The sequence below is a fragment of the Salmo trutta genome, chromosome 9, assembly GCF_901001165.1.
Source record: "Salmo trutta chromosome 9, fSalTru1.1, whole genome shotgun sequence".
Taxonomy (NCBI): domain Eukaryota; kingdom Metazoa; phylum Chordata; class Actinopteri; order Salmoniformes; family Salmonidae; genus Salmo; species Salmo trutta.
In genome coordinates this window covers 25,433,869-25,456,406 of record NC_042965.1, presented here as the reverse complement: position 1 = coordinate 25,456,406, position 22,538 = coordinate 25,433,869, and the positions used below count along the sequence as shown (strand labels likewise).

At 43.9% G+C, this 22,538-nt stretch overlaps 1 pseudogene; it reads right to left on the bottom strand.

Annotated features, from left to right (window-relative positions):
* Positions 1 to 1,760: 1,760 nt before the first annotated feature.
* LOC115199601 (RNA-binding protein FUS-like) lies at positions 1,761 to 22,082 on the bottom strand (annotated as a pseudogene).
* Positions 22,083 to 22,538: the final 456 nt, after the last annotated feature.

Genomic DNA, 22,538 nt, shown 5'->3' with positions numbered 1-22,538 from the left:
GAAATATGTCATTCAAAGAATAGAAAATAACTAAGGTTAGAGAAACAATTATTTAATGAAGACAAACAGGGACATTGGTAAAAGCGCCGGTAAGTGTTGTTCATAAAATGTCATAATTTGCCAGCACTCTGAAGCACAACAATGTGTCCACAGAGCAGTCATAAGATACTTGAGTCAAACCACACAAACATAAACCTGGGCCATGTTCAGTAGCCAAACGTTCCATGAATAGAGCCAACATTATTCCTTGGTCTACATGTCAGAGAGGAATGTTTGTTCTACTTATTACTATCTGAACTTTCCAAAACGTTGTGACCTGCTGAACGTGCCCCCAGGATACAGACCGGTAGGGGAAAATAAAAAACCCTCATACATGACTGCTGAGAAAGCCTTGAATAAGGACTGTCCTACTGAGCCTTAACGGGAGTCAAAATGAAAACAGACAGATTTCAGAAGAAGAAAGGAAACAAACAAGTGGAAGTATTTACATAAACACAGTTCCAACTGTTCTGCCTGCAGCTATGGAACCCTGACCTGTTCACCGGACGTGCTACCTGTCCCAGACCTGTTCACCGGACGTGCTACCTGTCCCAGACCTGCTGTTTTCAACTCTCTAGAGACAGCAGGAGCGGTAGAGATACTCTCAAAGATCGGCTATGAAAAAGCCAACTGACACTTACTCTTGTGTTACTGACTTGTTGCACCCTCGACAACTACTATGATTATTATTATTTGACCATGCTGGTCATTTATGAACATTTGAACATCTTGGCCATGTGCTGTTATAATCTCCACCCGGCACAGCCAGAAGAGGACTGGCCACCCCTCATAGCCTGGTTCCTCTCTAGGTTTCTTCCTAGGTTTTGGCCTTTCTAGGGAGTTTTTCCTAGCCACCATGCTTCTACACCTGCATTGCTTTCTGTTTGGGGTTTTAGGCTGGGTTTCTGTACAGCACTTTGAGATATCAGCTGATTTAAGAAGGGCTATATAAATTAATTTGATTTGATTTGATGAATGCACGCCCATACATTCAATGCACGCCCATACAGAATGCACGCCCATACATGAAAGAGGCTGTTAGAATAGTGGTATCAGTAGTCTTACAAGCTACAGCCAGTTAGAATTGTACAGGTATTAGTATTGTATTAGACTAAAATAAATACAACCCAGTCAATAAAATAAGCTCACATTCATTGTCATACATATTTGTTGACTGTCCTCCTATTTCACAATGGTACCCTCCACTCCCCCAGCTAATGTTAATACAGGAAGGTTAATATGGATGTTAATATGTGGTGTTACCATAGTTACAAGATTATTCTTGCCTCAAATCAATATTTACACAACAACATTGCTGTCTATTTAGATACACACGTGCACACTGAAAGCCCATCAAACATAATCTCACACACAGACACCATCTAACATTTCCAGCCTGCGTAGAAACATGTAGTCTTCTCTGCCCACAGAGCCAGTTAATGTGATGTAAATGGATAATGGGAAGTTTCCCTTCCATATGTCTGTCATATAATACAGCATCTAAGTGCTCTTCCTGGAATCCCTGTTGGTGCTGGGAACTGGGCAGTGAGGGCTTGTGTTGGGGCGGTTTTCGGATTGGGACAGTACTAGTTTAACCTTAATCAATATCTTATTTATGAAATATCCTGCTTCATGCATGGATTGGATTTAAAAAGTGTCAGCATTCTAGTAACATGCGCATGATTCCAGATATATATAATGCAAGTAACAGTTCATAACTAACAAGAATACAAAAAAACTACAAAAAATCCACTCATTTTATCAATAAAAAAAGTATACTTATGATGGAGAGTCCTGAGCTGTTGTTCAGAAGCTGAGAGCAGAAGACACTGTCCCAGTGATCCCTCTATCCTTGCATCCCTCCATCAGCCCCAATCCTGACTCAAAAGGGTGTGACAGCAAACAGTGCCCTCTCTCTTTCTCAGTCAGTCAGTCAGTCAGTCAGTCAGTCAGTCAGTCAGTCAGTCAGTCAGTCAGTCAGTCAGTCAGTCAGTGCAGTAGTAGAAGGTTGCTGTTCTGTAGCAGTAGAGGTGAGTAGTCATCAGTTCCTGGTATCCTCCTCCCAGTCTCTCCACTCCTCCTCTGGGTCTTGCCGGGGACGGGTTCTTCTTCTTTTTCTCCGGGTAGTGTTCTGCATACACCATGTAGAGCGCCACACACCTCCTAGCCTTCATCTGCTCTATCAGCTCTGGATAGCCAATCTCAGAGATGTTCACTGTATCTTCATCATCATCATCATCATCATCATCATCCTCTGGCACAGCTACAGTTACTTGGCTGAAGCAGGGGGGGGGGGGTTAGGGTTAGGGTTCAGGGGTTCTGGGGTCACAGGCTTCTCGGATGCAGCTGTACCGTTACTCTCAGCTGTGACGTTACTCTCAGCTGTGACGTTACTCTCACTGGGACTGCCTGTGGCGGAGCTCTTACTGGGGCCATTGCCTGGTGCTGGGGTGGAGCCGGGGTCTGTGGTATTGGTGGAACCTCCAGGGACAGGGGCTGACTCTTCAATCTTGGGGCGGCAGGTAGCCTAGCGGTTAGAGCGTTGGGCCAGTTACCGAAAGGTTGCTAGATCAAATCCCTGAGTTGACAAGGTAAAAATCTGTTGTTCTGCCCCTGAACAAGGCAGTTAACCCACTGTTCCTAGGGTGTCATTGTAAATAAGAACGTGTTCTTAACTGACTTGCCTAGTTAAATACAGGTTTAAAAAAATAATAATAAAATCTCCCTATCTGCAGTGCCTCCTCCACTGGGTTCAATTCCCTGTGTGCTGGGGCTTCCTGGAGCTCCGTGTGGGTGTGAATTCTCCCCAGCTCCTTTCTCTGATCTACCCTTCTCCCCACCTCTCAGCAGGTCAGTCCTCTTCATACAGGTCTCCGTGAAGTTATTGTAGGACTGTGGAGGTGGGCTGAAGCGGTAGTCCCTGCTGTAGTCATTATCATCAGTGGATTTGGTGTGTATGTCCTGTACATGTAGTGGTTATAGTAGTACTCCTCCTGGGGGTTGTGGAAGCCGAAGTAAGGCCGGGGAAACCGAGCCGCTCCGGCCGCCATCGCTGTATTATGCCCAAATCCCCTGGACTGCTGCGAGGGGCCCATCCCCATACCCTGCACCGAGCGGGAGAATGGGGAGCCACCTGCACCGCCATACCCCCCGAACCCGTAGCTGCCCCCGTAGCCAGGGCTAAGGATCCAGTTGTTGGGGGTTTTGGTTCACGTAACCACCACGATAGCCTCCACCAAATCCCCCTCCATAGCCACCACCATACTGGTTGGGATATCCCCCTGCTGGGTACCTGTTTGGATAACCTCCAGCAGGGTATCCACCTTGGTTAGGGTATCCTGCCCTGCCTGGCTTTTGAGGGTAGTTGCCCCCTGGTTGCTGGCGGTACCCTCCTTGAGGGTTCTGAGGACTCTGGGGCTGACGGGGAATGTTCCCTGGCTGGTTGTTGGTTCCTTGGTTTCTTACCTATGCAGGATTTAACACCAAAGCCTCCACCCCCTCTCTTGGCCAGGGACAGGTAGGCATGGAGCAGCAGGAGAAACAGGCATGGCCAAAGGAGAGCTGAGCGTCATCATTACTGCAGAGCCAGAGAGAGGTAGAAAGGGAGAAGAAGAGAGAGAGTTAAAATGTCTATAAGCTAGAGTCTGTTTCCTCCTTCTAACCAGTCCCAACAGTTCGGTCTCTGTGGTGACATTGCTGAACTTGAGAATTACAGCGCATTCGAAAGTATTCAGACCCCTTGACATTTTCCACATTTGTTCTAAAATTGATTACATAGTTTTTATCCCTCATCAATCTACACACAATACCCCAAAATGACAAAGCAAAAACAGATTAAGAAATGTTTGCAAATGTATAAAAAATAATAAACGGAAATATCACATTTACATAAGTATTCTGACCCTTTACTCTGTACTTTGTTGAAGCACCTTTGGCAGCGATTACAGCCTTGAGTCTTCTAGGGTAGGACGCTACAAGCTTGGCACACCTGTATCTGGGGAGTTTCTCCCATTCTTCTCTCCAGAAGAAGCTTTGTCAGTTTGGATAGGGAGCGTCGCTGCACAGCTATTTTCAGGTCTCTCCAGAGATGTTCGATGGGTTCAAATCCGGGCTTCGGCTGGGCCACTCAAGGACATTCAGAGACTTGTCCCGAAGCCACTGTCTTGGCTGTGTGCTTAGGGTCGTTGTCCTGTTGGAAGGTGAACCTTCACCCCAGTCTGAGGTCCTGAGCGCTCTGGAGCAGGTTTTCATCAAGGATCTCTCTGTACTTTGCTCCGTTCATCTTTCCCTCGATGCTGACTAGTCTCCTAGTCCCTGCCGCTGAAAAACATCCCCACAGAATGATGCTGCCACCACCACGCTTCACCGTAGGGATGGTGCCAGGTTTCCTCCAGACATGACGCTTGACATTCAGGCCAAAGAGTTCAATCTTGGTTTCATCAGACCAGAGAATCTGGTTTCTCATGGTCTGATAATCTTTTTGGTGCCTTTTGGCAAACTCCAAGCGGGCTGTCGTGCCTTTTACTAAGGAATGGCTTCTGTCTGGCCACTCTAACACAAATGCCTGATTGGTGGAGTGCTGCAGTGATGGTTGTTCTTCTGGAAGGTTCTCCCATCTCAGAGTGGCCAGACAGAAGCCACTCTGATGGAACTGGAGCTCCATCAGAGTGACCATCGGGTTCTTGGTCACCTCCCTGACCAAGGCCCTTCTCCCCTGATTGTTCAGTTTGGCCGGACGGCCAGCTCTAGGAAGAGTCTTGGTTGTCCCAAACTTCTTCCATTTAAGAATGATAGAAGCCACTGTGTTCTTGTGGACCTTCAATGCTGCAGAAATGTTTTGGTACCCTTCCCCAGATCTGTGCCTTGACACAATCCTGTCTCGGAGCTCTACGGACAATTCCTTTGACCTCATGACTTGGTTTTTGCTCTGACATGCACTGTCAACTGTGGGACCTCATATAGACAGGTGTGTGCCTTTCCAAATCATGTCCAATCAATTGAATTTATCACAGATGGACTCCAATGAAGTTGTAGAATCATCTTAAGGATGATCAATAGAAACAGGATGCACCTAAGCTCAATTTCGAGTAGCAAAGGGTCTGAATACTTATGTAAATAAGCTATTTCTGTTTTTTGCAACAAAAAATTAAATCTGTTTTCGTTTTGTCATTATGGGGTATTGTGTATAGATTGATGAGGATTTTTGCTGTTGTTAATCTAATCCATTTTAGAATTGTTATGTTCCCCAGTTTCTGTGTTGTGGTTTTGTTTGTATATATATGTGTGTGTGTGTGTGTGTGTGTGTGTGTGTGTGTGTGTGTGTGTGTGTGTGTTTAAGGATGGCTCCCTGAAATTCCCCCAAGCAGCTGATTGGTCGGCCACATTTATGATTGGGAAACAGCTGTCTTCAATTACCAACTCCTTCTGAAGCTAGAAAAGCCAGTGTTCCTTTGTTAGAGGAGCTGAGGGTTATATCATATGTTGGTTGTAGCTCAGAAAGAGAGTTGGTATGTACTATGGCAGTTGTTGCTGAGAGAGCTAATGGTTATGTTCTGTGTTAGTTTGTTGCTCAGTCAGATAGAGCTTATTTGATGTCCTGTGTTGTTTCTCTGAGTTTTTTTTGTAAAATGGTTTGTGATATTCTGTTTCATTTGTTCCCAGGGGGGAAGGGGAAGGCACCTAGGGAGTGCTTAGGCAAGAGGGCCACGGGCATACATAACCCGTAGTATTCACTGTCTATGCACACTAGGTAAGACCTGGGTGGACCATCCCCTGTATTTTGATTAGCGCACCAGGTGGTGCTAGTTAGGTAAGTAGTGGGTAGGCCGGTAAGGTAGGAGAGGGGGCTTAGACATTTACTTTGGTTCCGTTCAGACCCTTTTCTCCAAATTTACCGTGTGAGGAATCAAATTCCCTGTAAATGGTAAATTCACTGCCTTTGTCATCCTTACTCGCACCTACAATCCCATACCTTTTTCACTCCATGGGGAGTTGAGCTGTAGCAGGGTGTTGCGTTCCCTCTTCCAAGAGGCGTACGTAACAAGAATAAGGCTTTAACGTAACAAAATGTGGAAAAAGTCAAGTGGTCTGAACACTTTCCGAATGGACTGTATAGCTCAATATCCAGATCCATCTATTTCATTACATAATAGTATCCAGGCCTAGGGGCCATATATTTATCTAAATATATGGTTCTGTGTAGGCCTACTGTATGCAATAATGGACTATCTATGCTAGTACTGCATGAATAAATAACAAGACAATGGGTGCCTTGCCCAAAATACAGTCAGTGGTCAATATCGGGATTGATTTTTCTATTAATTCTGTTACATGCACCTACTGTACATCAATATTGATGTTATAAAACTGGATGTAGATCTAGATGGGCTGCCTCATATCTCCTCAATTTGCCCATTTTGTTGTGTAGGCTACAATTGATAAAGTAAATAGTGATGTCTAGGAAAATTATTTTAAGTATTCATCATAACCCAGAGTGTCCGTGCTTGGCTGTCTAACCGAGGACAAAAATAAATAGCTTAAATCGCTTAAAAATAGCGCTACAATGTGGCAGTCATGCCATTTGGTCACATAACCTATATTAATTAGCCTACTACCACACACACACACACACACACACACACACACGTGTTATTGTAATCTTTACATACACTACATGACCAAAAGTGTGTGGACACCAGCTTGTCGAACATCTCATTTGAAAATCATGGTTATTAATATGGAGTTGGTCCCCCCCTTTGCAGCTATAACAGCCTCCACTCTTCTGGGAAGGCTTTCCACGAGATGTTGGAACATTGCTCCAGGGACTTGCTTCCATTCAGCCACAAGCATTAGTGAGGTCGGCACTGATGTTGAGCAACTAGGCCTGGCTCACAGTAAGAAATCCAATTCATCCCAAAGGTGTTCGATGGGGTTGAGATCAGGGCTCTGTGCAGGCTAGTCAAGTTCTTCCACACCGATCGACAAACCATTTCTGTATGGACCTCACTTTGTGCACAGGGGCATTGTCATGCCACAAAGTTGGAAGCACAGAATCATCTAGAATGTTATTGTATGCTGTAGCGTTAAGATTTCCCTTCACTTCACTACGGGGCCTAGACCAAGCAATGAAAAAACAGCCCAGACCATTATTCCTCCTCCACCAAACTTTATAGTTGGCACTATGCATTGGGGCAGGTAGCATTCTCCTGGCATCTGCCAAACCCAGATTTGTCCGTCGGACTGCCAGATGGGGAAGCACGATTCATCACTCCAGAGAATGCGTTTCCACTGCTCCAGAGTCGAGCATTACACCACTCCTGCCGACTCTTGGCATTGCGCATGGTGATCTTAAGCTTGTGTGCGACTGCTCGGCCATGGAAACACATTTCATGAAGCTTCCAACGAACAGTGCTTGTGCTGATGGAGATTCTTCAAATAGCCACCCTCTGCCTTCATGACAGCTTTGCATACTCTTTGCATTCTCTCAATCAGCTTCACCTGGAATGCATTTTAATTATCAGGTGTGCCTTCAAAGTTAATTTGTGGAATTTCTTTCCTTCTTACAGCGTTTGAGCCAATCAGTTGTGTTGTGACAAGGTGGGGGGGGTATACAGAAGATAGCCCTTTTGGTAAAAGTCCAAGTCCATATTATTGAGAGAACAGCTCAAATAAGCAAAGAGAAATGACAGACCATCATTACTTTAAGACATGAAGGTCAGTCAATCCTGAAAATGTCAAGAACTTTGAAAGTTCCTTCAAGTGCAGTCGCAAAAACCATCAAGCACGATGATGAAACTGGCTCTCATGAGGACCACCACAGGAATGGAAGACCCAGAGTTACCTCTGCTGCAGAGGATAAGTTCATTAGAGTTACCAGCCTCAGAAATTGCAGCCCGAATAAATGCTTCACAGAGTTCAAGTAACAGACATCTCAACATCAACTGTTCAAAGGATACTGTGTACATCAGGCCTTCATGGTCAAATTTCTGCAAAGAAACCACTACTAAAGGACACCAATAAGAAGATTCTTGCCTGGGCCAAGAAACACGTGCAATGGACATTAGACCGGTGGAAATTTGTCCTTTGGTCTGGAGTCCAAATTTGAGATGGTTCCAACTGCCGTGTCTTTGTGAGACGCAGTGTGTTTTTCCCACCATAAAACATGGAGGATGATGTATTATGGTGTGGGGATGCTTTGATGGTGACACTGTCTGTGATTTATTTAGAATTCAAGGCACACTTAACCAGCATGGCTACAACAGCATTTTGCAGTGATACGCCATCCCATCTGGTTTGGTCTTAGTGGGACTAGCATTTGTTTTTCAACGGGACAATGACCCAATACCAATACAATACCAAGAAAGAGAGTGATGGAGTGCTGCATCAGATGACCTGGCCTCCACAATCCCCCGACCTCAACCAAAGTGAGATGGTTGGGGAAGTGTCGGACCGCAGAGTGAAGGAAAAGCAGCCATTAAGTGCTCAGCATGTGTGGGAACTCCTTCAAGACTGTTGGAAAAGCATTCCAGGTGAAGCTGGTTGAGAGAATGCCAAGAGTGTGCAAAGCTGTCATCAAGGCAAAGGGTGGCTATTTGAAGAATCTCAAATGTTAAATATATTTAGATTTGTTTAACCCTTTTTTGGTTATTACAGCATTCCATGTGTTATTTCAGAGTTGTGATGTCTTCACTATTATTCTACAATGTAGAAAATAGTAAAAAAAAACTTGAATGAGTAGGTGTTCTAAAACTTTTCACTGCTCGTGTATAGTGTAGCATCTGTCCTTGCAGTCCATAGATTCTACTAATAACAGAGTTTACAGATTTATGTAAGGCACTGCGACCTACAATTTCCATCTGGGGACAGACATCAGTTAAACTTGTAGTTTTGATTTACATTTGGTTGAGTTGTTAATTAACATTAATTCAACGGGAAATCAACAACACATGTCATTGTATTTAGGTTAAAAGTTGGGTGAAAAAATGACGAAATGCCCTACATTGATGACTTTTTGCAAATCCAATCAGTTTTCAACATTGATGCAGTGTCATCCCATATATTTTTGGGGGTTGAAATTAAGTGAAAACAACGTTGATCCAACATTTTTGCCCAGTGGGTTGTTGGTGTTTTTCTCTAAAAAGATCACCACGAAATGCATCAGAGTGCCGATGTTTATTGTTGAATAGAATATTTAAGATGTCAATGTTTTCTACCCCTAAACAGGCAATACATGCTATAAAAAAAGTCAGTTACCTATTTCAGACAATGTCGGCAACTGCTCCATTCTATCAAATCAAAGATTATTTGTCACGTGCGCCGAATACAACTGGTGTAGACCTTACAGTGAAATGCTTACTACTAACCAACAGTGCAATTTTTAAGTAAAAAAAAAAGGTATTAGGTGAATAATAAATAAATAAACAACAGTAAAAAAGATGGTGAAAAATAACAGTAGCGAGGCTATATACAGGCACCGGTTAGTCGGGCTGATTGAGGTACTATGTACATGAAGATATGGTTAAAGTGACTATGCATATATGATAAACAGAGAGTAGCAGTAGCGAAAAAGAGGGGTTGGCAGGTGGTGGGTGGCGGAACACAATGCAGATAGTCCGGGTAGCCAATGTGCCGGTTAGTCGGGCTAATTGAGGTAGTATGTACATTAATGTATAGTTAAAGTGACTATGCATATATGATCAACAGAGAGTAGCAGCAGTGTAAAAGAGGGGTTAGGGGGGCACACAATGCAAATAGTCTGGGTAGCCATTTGCTTACCCATTCACGAGTCTTGTGGCTTGGAGGTAAAAACTGTTGAGAAGCTTTTTGGTACTAGACTTGGCTCTCCGGTACAGCTTGCCATGCGGTAGTAGAGAGAACAGTCTGACTGGAGTGGCTGGGGTCTTTGACACTTTTTAGGGCCTTCCTCTGACACCGCCTGGTGTAGAGGTCCTGGACGGCAGGCAGCTTAGCCCAAGTGATGTACTCGGCCGTATGCACTACCCTCTGTTGTGCCTTGCGGTCGGAAGCCGAACAGTTGCCGTACCAGGCAGTGATACCAACCAGTCATAATGCTCTCGATGTTGCAGCTGTTGAACCTTTTGAGGATCTGAGGATCAAATCTTTTTAGTTTCCTGAGGGGGGATAGGCTTTGTCGTGCCCTCTTCACGACTGTCTTGGTGTGTTTGGACCATTCTAGTTTGTTGGTGTTGTGGACACCAAGGAACTTGAAGCTCTCAACCTGCTCCACTACAGCCCCGTCGATGAGAATGGGGGCGTGCTCGGTCCTCCTTTTCCTGTAGTCCACAATCATCTCCTTAGTCATGAGGGATAGGTTGTTATTCTGGCACCACTGTCTCATCGTTGTTGGTGATCAGGCCTACCACTGTTGTGTCGTCTGCAAACTTAATGATTTTGTTGGAGTTGTTCCTGGCCACGCAGTCGTGGGTGAACAGGGAGTACAGGAGGGGACTGAGCACGCACCTCTGAGGGGCTCCAGTGTTGAGGATCAGTGTGGCAGATGTGTTGCTACCTACCCTCACCACCTGGGGGCGGCCCGTCAGGAAGTCCAGGATCCAGTTGCAGAGGGAGGTGTTTAGTCCCAAGATCCTTAGTTTAGTGATGAGCTTTGAGGGTACTATGGTGTTGAACGCTGAGCTGTAGTCAATGAATAGCATTCTCACGTAGGTGTTCCTTTTGTCCAGGTGGGAAAGGGGAGTGTGGAGTGCATCATCTGTGGATCTGTTTGGGCAGTATGCAAATTGGAGTGGATCTAGGGTTTCTGGGATAATGGTGTTGATATGAGCCATTACCAGCCTTTCAAAGCACTTCATGGCTACGGATGTGAGTGCTACAGGTCTGTAGTCATTTAGACAGGTTGCCTTAGTGTTCTTGAGCACAGGGACTATGGTTGTCTGCTTGAAACATGTTGGTATTACAGACTCAATCCGGGACATGTTGAAAATGTCAGTGAAGACACCTGCCAGTTGGTCAGCACATGCCCGGAGCACACATCCTGGTAATCTGTCTGGCCCTGCAGCCTTGTGAATGTTGACCTGTTTAAAGGTCTTACTCACGTCAGCTACGGAGAGCGTGATCACACAGTCATCCGGAACAGCTGATGCTCTCATGCATGCCTCAGTGTTGCTTGCCTTGAAGCGAGCATAGAAGTGATTTAGCTCATCTGGTAGGCTTGTGTCACTGTGCAGCTCACGGTTGTGCTTCCCTTTGTAGTCTGTAATAGTTTGCAAGCCCTGCCACATAAGACGTGCGTCAGAGCCGGTGTAGTACGATTCAATCTTAGCCCTGTATTGACGCTTTGCCTGTTTAATGGTTCGTCGGAGGGCATAGCAGGATTTCTTATAATGTTCCGGGTTATAGTCCTGCTCCTTGAAAGCGGCAGCTCTACCCTTTAGCTTAGCACGAATGTTGCCTGTAATCCATGGCTTCTGGTGGTGGTATGTATGTACAGTCACTGTGGGGACGATGTCCTCGATGCACTTATTGATATAGCCAGTGACTGATGTGGTGTACTCCTCAATGCCATCGGAAGAATCCCGGAACATGTTCCAGTCTGTGATAGCAAAACAATCCTGCAGTCACTAGTGCTTCCTGCTTTAATTTTTGCTTGTAAGCAGGAATCAGGAGGATAGAATTGTGGTCAGATTTACCAAATGGACGGCTAGGGAAAGCTTTGTACGTGTCTCTGTGTGTGGAGTACAGGTGATGTAGAATGTTTTTCCCTCTGGTTTCACATTTAACATGTTGATAGAAATTAGGTAGAACTGATTTAAGTTTCCCTGCATTAACGTCTCCGGCAACTAGGAGCGCCGCCTCTGGGTGAGAGGTTTCCTATTTGCTTATTTCCTTCTACAGCTGACTGAGTGCGGTGTTAATGCCAGCATCCGTCTGTGGTGGTAAATAAACAGCCACAAAAAGTATAGATGAAAACTCTCTTGGCAAATAGTGTGGTCTGCAGTTTATCATAAGATACTCTACTTCAGGCAAGCAAAATCTTGTCTACAAATATGCACAGACCGCCCCCCCTCGTCTTATCTGAGTGTGCTGTTCTATCTAGCCGGTGCAGCGTATATGCCGCTAGCTGAATATCCATGTCATCATTCAGCCACGATTCCGTAAAACATAAGATGTTACAGTTTTTGATGTCCCGTTAGTAGGATATTCGTGATCGTACCTCGTCTAATTTATTGTCCAATGATTGCATGTTGGCGAGTAATATTGACGGTAACGGCAGCTTTCCCACTCGCCTCTGCGGATCCTTACGAGGCATCCAGCTCTGTGTCCTCTATACCTGTGTCTCTTCCTCTTGCCAATAACTGGGATGTTGGCCTTGTCGGGTGTTCGGAGTATGTCCTGTGCATTCTGCTTGTTTTAGAAAAATTCTTTGCCTAATCTAATGAGTGATCGCTGTCCTGATATCCAGAAGCTCTTTTTTGCCATAAATTACGTTGGCAGAAACATTATGTACAAAATAAGTTACAAATAACGCAAAAAAAAACACATTATAGCACAATTGGTTGGGTGCCGTAAAACTGCTGCCATTTCTTTCTGACGCTATTTTCTATCAAATCAGACAAGTGCAGTTCGAAAGCCAAACAAAAAATTCCCTATTTCATCATATTTTAAAACATTTTTATTAAACGAATAGCCTAAAATGTAAGCACCTACCTTTATTAATGTGGATGTTGCCGCTGCCCTTGCAAAGGAGAAGTTGAATACTCTCCCTTATAGCGTGTTGTGCATTTAAAGATCCAGGGGTTAGCCGACATGGGCGGAGTTTCCATCCACTCACCAGCAGTTACCGGAGCCAACAAGTTATGTCAATTTCGGGATTTGAAACATGGAACAAATTTTATTTCTATTTTTTATTTCACCTTTATTTAACCAGGTAGGCCAGTTGAGAACAAGTTCTCGTTTACAACTGTGACCTGACCAAGACAAAGCAAAGCAGTGCAACAAAAAACAACAACACAGAGTTACACATGGGATAAACAAAAGTACAGTCAATAACACAACAGAAAAATCTATATACAGCGTGTGCAAATGGAGTAAAATAAATAGGCTTTTGTAGCGAAGTAAAATGGATAATGGATAATTAGTAAGTGGATAATTAGCCCACAGAATGACTACAACTTTTACTTTTTTTCTTCTGTGGCCTAGACAAATATTCAGTTTTGGCAGCCTAGTTTTCCATCTTTATCAGCTCACCAGCCAGTTTATTAGGTACACCACCACTTTCACGAAAATGGATCCCTCTTACAGAGAGTGAGTCACATGGCCATGGCTTACTATATAAAGCAGGAATCAAGGCATTCAGTAACTGTTCATTGAAATTTAGAATGGGCAAAACGAGTGACCTAAGCGACTTTAACCGTGGTATGATTGCCAGGGCAAGGCGCGCTGGATCAGGTATCTCAGAAATGTCCGCCCTCCTGGGATTTTCACACGACAGTGTCTAGTGTTTACCGAGAATGGTGCGACAAACAAAAAACAAATCAAATCAAATCACATTTTATTGGTCACATACACATGGCTAGCAGATGTTATTGCGAATGTAGTGAAATGCTTGTGCTTTTAGTTCCGACAGTGCAGCAATATCTAACATGTAATATAACAATTCCACAACAACTACCTAATACACACAAATCGAAGTAAAGGAATGGAATAAGAGGTGTCAGAGATGGTTGAAAACAGCTCCTTGATGAAAGAAGTCGAAGGAAATTGGCAAAAAATCATGCAAACTAACAGGCGGGCCACAAACAGACAAATAACGGTGCAGTACAACAGTGGTGTTCAGAATGGCATCTCAGAACGCATAACTTGTCAATCCTTGTCACGGATAGGCTATTGCAGCAGATGACTACACCGGGTTCCACTCCTATCAGCTAAAAACAAGAAGAAGCGGCTCTAGTGGGCATGTTATCACCAACACTGGATAATTGTGGAGTGGAAAAACATTGCCTGGAACATGACAGCAAGTTCAGTTTACTTGAGTGGCCTGCACAGTCCCCAGACCTCAACCAAATAGATAATCTTTTGGTTGAAATGGAACAAGATGTTTGCAGCATGAATATAATGCCATCCAATATGCTGCAACTGCGTGATGCTATTGCGTCCGCATGGACCAACATCCCTGTGGAACATTTCCGACACCTTGTAGAATGTCCCAAATAATTCAGACTGTTCTGGAGGCAAAGGGAGGTCTGACCCAGTACTAGATGGGTGCACCTAATAATAACCCCAAGCTATAAGAGTTCTAAACAAGACTGCTAAATAGCTAATCAAATGTCTACCCTGACCATCTGCATTGACCCTTTTTTGTCTTACACTGAGTCTATGCACACACACACTGGACTCTACCCACACACTCACACGTGCTTACACTGACACCCCAACACACACACACACACACACACACACACACACACACACACACACACACACACACACACACACACACACACACACACACACACACACACACACACACACATACATTATATTGGCATGGGAAACATGCCAATATAGTAAACATTACACATACAGAAGTTTCAAAAGAATAAAGACATTACAAATGTCATATTATGTATATATACAGTGTTGTAACAATGTACAAATGGTTAAAGTACACAAAGGAAAATAAATAAGCATAAATATGGGTTGTATTTACAATGGTGTTTATTCTTCACTGGTTGCCCTTTTCTTGTGGCAACAGGTCACAAATCTTGCTGCTGTGATGGCACACTGTGGTATTTCACCCAGTAGATATGGGAGTTTATCAAAATTGGGTTTGTTTTCAAATTCTTTGTGGATCTGTGTAATCTGAGGGAAATATGTGTCTCTAATATGGTCATACATTGGGCAGGAGGTTAGGAAGTGCAGCTCAGTTTCCACCTCATTTTGTGGGCGGTGTGCACACTCAATTTGGTGTTTGTCCCATTTTGTGAATTCTTGGTTGGTGAGCGGACCCCAGACCTCACAACCATAAAGCATAAAGGGCAATGGGTTCTATGACTGATTCAAGTATTTTTAGCCAGATCCTAATTGGTATGTTGAATTTTATGTTCCTTTTGATGGCATAGAATGCCCTTCTTGCCTTGTCTCTCAGATTGTTCACAGCTTTGTGGAAGTTACCTGTGGCGCTGATGTTTAGGCCAAGGTATGTATAGTTTTTTGTGTGCTCTAGGGCAACAGTGTCTAGATGGAATTTGTATTTGTGGTCCTGGCGACTGGACCTTTTTTGGAACACCATTATTTTGGTCTTACTGAGATTTACTGTCAGGGCCCAGGTCTGGCAGAATCTGTGCAGAATATCTAGGTGCTGCTGTATGCCCTCCTTGGTTGGTGGCAGAAGCACCAGATCATCAACAAACAGTAGACATTTGACTTCAGATTCTAGTAGGGTGAGGCCGAGTGCTGCAGAATTTTCTAGTGCCCGCACCAATTCGTTTATATATATGTTGAAGAGGGTGGGGCTTAAGCTGCATCCCTGTCTCACCCCACGGCCCTGTGGGAAGAAATGTGAGTGTTTTTTGCCTATTTTAACCGCACACTTGTTGTTTGTGTACATGGATTTTATAATGTCGTATGTTTTACCCCCAACACCACTTTCCATCAATTTGTATAGCCGACCCTCATGCCAAATTGAGTCGAAGGCTTTTTGAAATCAACAAAGCATTTGTTTTGGTTTGTTTGTTTGTCAGTTAGGGTGTGCAGGGTGAATACATGGTCTGTTGTATGGTAATTTGGTAAAAAGCCAATTTGACATTTGCTCAGTACATTGTTTTCACTGAGGAAATGTACGGGTCTGCTGTTAATGATAATGCAGAGGATTTCCCCAAGGTTGCTGTTGACGCATATCCCACGGTAGTTATTGGGGTCAAATTTGTCTCCACTTTTGTGGATTGGGGTGATCAGTCCTTGGTTCCAAATATTGGGGAAGATGCCAGAGCTAAGGATGATGTTAAAGAGTTTTAGTATAGCCAATTGGAATTTGTTGTCTGTATATTTGATAATTTAATTGCGAATACCATCAACACCACATGCCTTTTTGGGTTTGAGGGTTTTTATTTTGTCCTGTAGCTCATTCAAGGTAATTGGAGAATCCAGTGGTTTCTGGTAGTCTTTAATAGTTGATTCTAAGATTTGTATTTGATCATGTATATGTTTTTGCTCTTTGTTATAGACCCAAAAAGATTGGAGAAGTATTATCTATCACTTACATAGCTACCTCAATTACGTCGTACCCCTGCACATCGACTTGGTACTGGTACTCCCTATATGTAGCCATGTTATTTTCTACTCTCTATATGTAGCCATGTTATCTTAACTCTTTATTTTATTCACTGTGTATTTATTCTGCCTATGACCCCAAGAACACCATCCCCACCGTCAAACATGGAGGTGGAAACATTATGCTTTGGGGGTGTTTTTCTGCTAAGGGGACAGGACAACTTCACCGCATCAAAGGGACGATGGACGGGGCCATGTACCTTCAAATCTTGGGTGAGAACCTCCTTCCCTCAGCCAGGGCATTGAAAATGGGTCGTGGATGGGTATTCCAGCAGGACAATGACCCAAAACACATGGCCAAGGCAACAAAGGGATGGCTAAAGAAGAAGCACATTAAGGTCCTGGAGTGGCCTAGCCAGTCTCCACACCTTAATCCCATAGAAAATCTGTGGAGGGAGCTGAAGGTTCGAGTTGCCAAACGTCAGCCTCGAAACCTTAATGACTTGGAGAAGATCTGCAAAGAGGAGTGGGACAAAAAAAACTACAAGAAACGTCTGACCTCTGTGATTGCCAACAAGGGTTTTGCCACCAAGTACTAAGTCATGTTTTGCAGAGGGGTCAAATACTTATTTCCTTCATTAAAATGCAAATCAATTTATAACATTTTTGACATGCGTTTTTCTGGATTTTTTTGTTGTTATTCTGTCTCTCACTGTTCAAATAAACCTACCATTAAAATTATAGACTGATCATTTCTTTGTCAGTGGGCAAACGTACAAAATCAGCAGGGGATCAAATACTTTTTTCCCTCACTGTACGTTTTCCAGCAGAACACTATGCTTATAACAAAACAATTTAGAAACCAGACACGGCTCTTGGGTCACTTCGGTAGCCTAAGCATGAATTAAAATAGATCCTCTGAAGTGTCACACACTAGAGCATGACAAGTAGGCTACATCCCAAATGGCAGCCTATTCCCTATGTAGTGCACTACTTTTGACCAGGCACATGTAATGCACTATATAGTGAACCCGGTGCCATGTGGGACCGTAGAGGTAGTAGACTCTCATGTAATTAAGCCTCAATGAAGTAACACAAACATAGACACATGCATACACACACGTACACATGGATTTTGTGTTGTAGATATGTGGTAGTGGAGTATGGGACTGAGGGCACACACTTAGTGTGTTGTGAGTTCTGTAGTGAATGTACTGTAATGTTTTTAAAATTGGATAACTGCCTTAATTTTGCTGGACCCCAGGAGGAGTAGATGCTGCATTGGCAGCAGCTAATGGGGATTCATAATAAATACAAATATAAATACTTCACTCTGCTGGTCTCATTTATAAATGCAGAAAGCCCCTATTTCTCTAGAAATACAGGTAATGGTGCCCTCTGCTGCTTCTAGTCAGAAAGGCATTGTGCTATACCATCATCTGGTCCCAAGTCCAATAACTATTTAATGTTTGCCGATCTGCAAGGTAGAAACAATATGGTGGAAGCTCCACCACGACACAACTTTTACCTATCCAGACATGTCAAGTCTTCAAGCATAAAACGGTTAGGACCTAGGGGAAGAGAGCAAATTGGAACGGTGCCCATTAAGTATCAAAAAAATATCGCTTCATCTATTACTGATAAAGAATGGTACTAAGATAGCAAAGTAACATCTGGTTCTAGTTCTATCTTGGGCTATTCTCAATTCTCCACCATTTTCCTTGCACACTGCCTGCCATGGATTTAAAAGCATAGGATTGGTGTAAGAATTGTCTGGAGGGAGTTTACACCATTGTAAAATCCATGCGAGAAACTGTGCATGTGGGTCTTTAACATTTAGCCCTCACACATAAACTCAGCAAAAAAAGAAACATCCCTTTTTCAGGACCCTGTCTTTCAAAGATAATTCATAAAAATCCAAATAACTTCACAGATCTTCATTGTAAAGGGTTTAAACACTGTTTCCCATGCTTGTTCAATGAACCATAAACAATTAATGAACATGCACCTGTGGAACGCTCGTTAAGACACTAACAGCTTACAGACGGTAGGCAATTAAGGTAACAGTTATGAAAACTTAGGACACTAAAGAGACTTTTCTACTGACTGTGAAAACACAAAAAGAAAGATGCCCAGTGTCCCTGCTCATCTGCGTGAACATGCCTTAGGCATGCTGCAAGAAGGCATGAGGACTGCAGATGTGGCCAGGGTAATAAATGGCAATGTCCGTACTGTGAGACACCTAAGACAGCGCTCTAGGGAGACAGAATGGACAGCTGATCGTCCTCGCAGTGGCAGACCACGTGTAGCAACACCTGCACAGGATTGGTACATCCAAACATCACACCTGCGGGACAGGTACAGGATGGCAACAACAACTGCCCGAATTACACCAGGAACGCACAATCCCTCCATCAGTGCTCAGACTGTCCGCAATAGGCTGAGAGAGACTGGACTGAGGACTTGTAGGCCTCTTGTAAGGCAGGTCCTCACCAGACATCACCGGCAACAACGTCGCCTATGGGCACAAACCCACCGTCTCTGGACCAGACAGGACTGGCAAAAAGTGCTCTTCACTGATGAGTCACAGTGTTGTCTCACCAGGGGTGATGGTCGGATTCGCATTTATTGTCGAAGGAATGAGCATTACACCGAGGCCTATACTCTGGAGCGGGATCGCTTTGGAGGTGGAGGTTCCATCATTGTCTGGGGCGGGGAGTCACAGCATCGTAGGACTGAGCTTGTTGTCATTGCAGGCAATCTCAACGCTGTACGTTACAGGGAAGACATCCTCCTCCCTCATGTGGTACCCTTCCTGCAGGCTCATCCTGACATGACCCTACAGCATGATAATGTCACCAACCATACTGCTCGTTCTGTGCGTGATTTCCTGAAAGACAGGAATGTCAGTGTTCTGCCATGGCCAGCGAAGAGCCCGGATCTCAATCCCATTGAGCACATCTGGGACCTGTTGGATCAGAGGGTGAGGGCTAGGGCCATTCCCCCCAGAAATGTCTGGGAACTTGCAGGTGCCTTGGTGGAAGAGTGGGGTAAAATCTAACAGCAAGAACTAGCAAATCTGGTGCAGTCCATGAGGAGGTGCACTGCAGTACTTAATGCAGCTGGTGGCCACACCAGATACTGACTGTTAATTTTGATTTTAGATTTTTTTGGCAGACTCGACAGCCTTGGTTTCTCAAATGATTGCCTCGCCTGGTTTACCAACTACTTCTCTGATAGAGTTCAGTGTGTCAAATTGAAGGGCCTGTTGTCCGGACCTCTGGCAGTCTCTATGGGGGTGCCACAGGGTTTAATTCTCGGGCCGACTCTCTTCTCTGTATACATCAATGATGTTGCTCTTGCTGCTGGTGATTCTCTGATCCACCTCTACACAGACGACACCATTCTGTATACTTCTGGCCCCTCTTTGGACACTGTGTTAACTAACCTCCAGATGAGCTTCAATGCCATACAACTCTCCTTCCATGGCCTAGAACTGCTCTTAAATGCAAGTAAAACTAAATGCATGCTTTTCAATCGATCACTGCCCACACCTGCCCGCCCGTCCAGCATCACTACTCTGGACGGCTCTGACTTAGAATACATGGACAACTACAAATACCTAGGTGTCTGGTTAGACTGTAAACTCTCCTTCCAGACTCACATTAAGCATCTCCAATCCAAAATTAAATCTAGAATCAGCTTCCTATATCGCAACAAAGCATCCTTCACTCATGCTGCCAAACATACCCTCGTAAAACTGACCATCCTACCGATCCTCGACTTCGGCAATGTCATCTATAAAATAGCCTCCAACACTCTACTCAGCAAATTGGATGCAGTCTATCACAGTGCCATCCGTTTTGTCACCAAAGCCCCATACACTACCCACCACTGCGACCTCTACACTCTCGTTGGCTGGCCCTTGCTTCATACTTGTCGCCAAACCCACTGGCTACAGGTTATCTACAAGTCTCTGCTAGGTAAAGCCCCACCTTATCTCAGCTCACTGGTCACCATAGCAGCACCCACTCGTAGCATGGGCTCCAGCAGGTATATCTCACTGGTCACCCCCAAAGCCAATTCCTCCTTTGGTCGCCTTTCCTTCCAGTTCTCTGCTGCCAATGGCTGTTGTCAATTCGTTCCAATGACCGGAACGAATTAAAAAAATCACTGAAGTTGGAGACTCATATCTCCCTCACTAGTTTTAAGCACCAGCTGTCAGAGCAGCTCACAGATCACTGCACCTGTACATAGCCCATCAGTAAACAGCCCATCTATATACCTCATCCCCTTACTGTATTTATTTTATTTATCTTGCTCCTTTGCACCCCAGTATCTCTACTTGCACATCTACCATTCCAGTGTTTAATTGCTATATTGTAATTACTTCGCCACCATGGCCTATTTATTGCCTTATCTCCCTTATCTTACCTCATTTGCACTCACTGTATATAGACTTTTTGTTTTCTTTTTTCTACTGTATTATTGACTGTATGTTTTGTTTATTCCATGTGTAACCCTGTGTTGTTGTATGTGTCGAATTGCTATGATTTATCTTGGCCAGGTCGCAGTTGCAAATGAGAACTTGTTCTCAACTAGCCTACCTGGTTAAATAAAGGTGAAATAAAAAATAAATAAAAATCTTGTTCAGGGACACATTATTCCATTTCTGTTAGTCACATGTCTGTGGAACTTGTTCAGTTTATGTCTCAGTTGTTGAATCTTGTTATGTTCATATGTCACGACTTCAGCCGAAGTCGGTCCCTCTCCTTGTTCGGGCGGCGTTCGACGTCACCGGCCTTCTTGCCATCGCCGATCCACTTTTCATTTTCCATTTGTTTTGTCTTTGTTTTACACACCTGGTTTCAATTCCCCAATTACTTGTTCATTATTTAACCCTCTGTTACCCCATGGTTTTTTGTGAGTGATTGTATGCATGTATACGGTCCATTATTGTGGACTAGTTTATTGTGTTGTATTTATTGATTCCTTGAGTAAATCACATTCCTTACTCATTTCTGCTGTCCTGTGCCTGACTCCTCAACACCAGCTACACACAGGCCGATTACGTCATACAAATATTTACACATGTTAAGTTTGCTGAAAATAAACGCAGTTGACAGTGAAAGGACATTTCTTTTTTTGCTGAGTTTAGATGCTGAAGCTTTATGTATGTATGCACCTCCTAGCCTGTCAGTAGCTGGGCCAGATATCCATAGTGCAAGACATCTGTAGTAGCAAAAGTTTGTTGCCAAAAATAAAGACACAGGACTCAAGTGTAAAGGGTTTTTATAAATTTAATGCTGAACTTCATCTCCCAAGCGGACATTTGACACTGAAGAATGATGTATTGTTTCAACGCAGGTTAAATAATGTAGCAATGTTGTACATGGTTGAGTGTCTTCTGACCTCCGTTACAGAGCTTAGTGGACAGGAGGGTAAACATGAGAGGTAGAATGTCTGTTACACAAGGAAAGCCACCAAAGGGGGAGGTAGAGGTTGTCCATAACCACTGACACAGGGTCAGATAAGTTTTCGTTTCCCAAATGGTTATTGTTAGGGATAGGTGATTCTAGATCTGTGGTTAGGGGTAACCTCTACTTCAGAGGTAGCCAACCCTCTTCCCAGACAGCTACTGGTTATGCAAGCTTTTGCTCTATTCCTGCTCTTACACACACCTCATTCTACTCATCGGCTGATCATCAGAACCTTGATTAGCTAAATCAGGTATGGTAGAGCTGGGCTGGATCAAAAGCCTGCATACCCAGTAGCTCTTTAGGCAGGATGGCCATCCCTGATCTACATCCATCAGTCACAAACACTCCTGCAAGGTCATAGTCATAACATCCAGAGTTTGCACAAGGCTAGCTAATATTACTAACACAAATAAGTTCTGCCAAATGAAATAATAAACTATGAAAAAAGAAGCCTTGTTTGAAGAGATATTAGGGAATTTCAAGGAAAACAAGTTTAAGAAGAGTATGTTCTCTATCTATGAGCTTTATATGGAATCCATTATGACAAAAGGTGCAGACGTCAATCATTCAGAAGGTATAAACTCCACACAGCCTCACGGTCTTGTACTGTCTGTAATAGTCATATCAATACATGATACAGTGCAATACCTGTAGACACATTTGCAAAGGGCATTTTCCACTCATCCTTATTCCCCCAGTGTAGGTCCAAGCAGTGAAGGGCTGAATCCTAACCTCAGTTATGTGTCCATCACGCAAACCTTCACACAAATC